We start from the raw sequence: 2,843 nt of genomic DNA, 5'->3' as shown, positions 1-2,843 counted from the left end.
GTGTGGGGGGGGGCGTCGGGAGGGCAGCTGGGGCACTGGTGTCACGGCCCAAGTGGGTTTCGCTGTGCCCCTTGGCAACTGAACATTGAGAGAAGCAAGGGGGCGGGTGTGCTGGGCTGGACCGAGTGACCAAAGCCATTCAACAGCCAATATTGGATGTTCAAATGTTCAGCCGCTGGTTTTAGCTGTTAATAGCGGAAAAGTGGAAGTGACCCAAATACCCATCAACCGGAAAGTGCGGTAAGTGTGCGTGACGAGTATTATCCCAGAGGGGTGGGTGCCACTGCCCGCTACGGAGTGGGGGCCTCAGACACTGCTTGCCGAGGGCCACGTACCGTGTGATTCCACTTCGTGAAACGTCCCAGACAGTGGCGTCAGGCGGTGCGCAGGTGGCGGTTTTCCTGACTGGGGAGTGCGGGCTCTGGGCCGGGTTTCTCGGGGGGATGAAAATGCTGAGGGGCTGGATCATGGTAATGGCTGCACAGCTGTGGGCCTAGGGGGCGTCACTGAGGGGTCACTTGAACCCACTTGAGGGGTGACTCATGGGAGCTTTGTCTCCGAAGTCGGGGGGTGTCCACAGCCTTCTCCAGAATTAAACGGCATGAGCAAGGGGAGAGTAGTAAAGTCCCCAGTTAAAAGACGGGCAGACTGGGTCATAGAACAGGACACAGCTACACACACTTAGAAATCAAAGCGGGGTGGGGGGGGGAGCTGGGGAGACCTATCATGGGACACTCTGACCACAGAGAACCAGGGGCAAAGAGGCCCATCTTGCACAGGACGCCTGGAAGGTAGCTCATCAGAAACACGGGACAGTCCAGTGTCCACGCACCCAGAGGAGCTTCAAACTGTGGCAACAACTGGTAGAGCTGCGGAAAAGACTGGATGAATCCAGTTCTGGCCGCTTTCAGCATCCTGGTTAGGATAAAGGCCACACATCCTCCTCACATAACAGTCAGCGTCAGAACGTGGCCCTGGCCAGCACAGCCAGGGAACGAGAGGGATAGACGGCATCTGAAAGGAAGTCTGTGCACAGATGACCCGATCCTTTGTATCAAAAATTGTAAGGACTCTGCAACAGCTACTGGAGCTAATAATTGAGAAAACACGGCCGTACGTACATGAGGTCAGGATTCAGAGCTCGCTCATGTTTCCGGAGTCTAGCACTGGACACTTGGAAATTTAAGCGCTGTTTGCAGTAGCACCAAGTAGATGAAATGCTGGGGATACATTTAACACCTCTGACATCTCTGCCCCAAAAGCCACAAAGCGCTGCTATGGAAAATGTCCGTCAACGTCAGCGAGAGGCACTGTTGTAACGGCCTAGAAGGGGCAGGTCCGCTCAGGTGTCTGTTCTCCCCACGTTCCACAGATCCAGCGTAGCCCCAGTCAAAATACCAAGAGACTTTGGCAAAAATTGTCAAGCTGATTCTGAGGGGCGCCTGGGGGGCTCCGTTGGTTGAGCGCCCAGCTTCGGCTCAGGTCATGAACCCACGGTTCGTGAGTTCAAACCCTGTGTCAGGCTCTGTGCTGACAGCTCAGAGCCTGGGGCCTGCTTTGAGTTCCGTCTCTGTCTCTCTCTGCTACTCCCCTGCTCGCACTCTCTCCCTCAAAATTAAACATAAGAATTTTTTTAATAAATAAAATCAATACGGAGATACGAAGGACCCAGCATAGCCAGGACGTCTGAAAACGTGAACGAAGCGGGATTCCTGCGTCACCCCCAGGAACACTGCAAAGTTACGACTCGACAGTGAAGTGTTGGCATAAAGACAGACCCCTTGGATCCCTGGGACGTGGTACAAAGTCTAGAGATAGACCACAGGCTTATGGTGAGGGGGTTTCAGCAGAGGTACTGAGGCAGTGGGGCGGGTAAAGGATGGTACTTTTAGCAAACAGTGCCCGGTTGGTTAGCCATATGCAAAAAAGAAAAACCCTCAATTGTTACTAAGTACCATGAACAAAAAGTAGCTTGAGATGGAAGACCTAAAGCTACAGAACTTCTGGAAGAGAGCAGGAGATAAGTCTTAGTGACCTTGAGTTTGGCAAAGATTTTTTTTAATAGGACGTAAGAAATCCAAATCAGACTCAAAATTAAAACCTTTTACTTCTCACTAAACATTGTTAGGAAAGTAAAAAGGCAAACCACAGACTGGAAGAATTTCCAAGCCTATACCTGATGGAGGACTTAACCGGAATACGTGGGGAGCTTTTAAGCGGTAGGTGGAAGAAAGGTCCCCCAGAGAGGCTTGGGTCCTGCTCCCGGGAGCTCGTGACTGCATCACATTTTACGGCAAGAGGGTCTTTATTGATGGAAGAGTTTGCGACCAGAGCATCCTGGGTTACCCAGGTGGACCCACACGAGCTTTGAAAAGTCAAGAATGTTCTCGGCTTTTTGATGGGCTCAGCCCGCCATCGCTGGACTTGAAAGCGCCATCCCCATGACGATCAGTCCCCAGAAGCTGCGAGGGAGGTGTGGCGCACGCTGGAGCGATAGACCTGCTGCCTGCGAACCCTGCACCGAGCTGGCCGACCACCTGCCTGAGGAAACTGGTCCTCCCCCGGAGCCTCCGGGAAGGAAGCAGCGGGCTGCCACTCGACTGTAGCCCCATGGGAGCCGTGTCACCCCTGCCCGCCAGCACCGTGACAAAATAAATGTGTTATTTTAAGCCACTGTAGTATCTGTCACATAGCAACAGAAAAACTGTAATACACGTAAACGATATCATTCCAATAATAGAAGACCAGTGCTGCAAGATAAAGGCAACAGATTTGAACAGCTGCTTCCCTGAAGAAGATTCACCAGTGACAGACCTAAGTCCGTGAAAAGATGCTCGGCGTCC

This window comes from Crocuta crocuta, unplaced genomic scaffold (genome assembly GCF_008692635.1).
Source record: "Crocuta crocuta isolate KB4526 unplaced genomic scaffold, BGI_CrCroc_1.0 scaffold50, whole genome shotgun sequence".
In the NCBI taxonomy this organism is placed as follows: domain Eukaryota; kingdom Metazoa; phylum Chordata; class Mammalia; order Carnivora; family Hyaenidae; genus Crocuta; species Crocuta crocuta.
Note: the sequence above shows the minus strand (reverse complement) of the source record.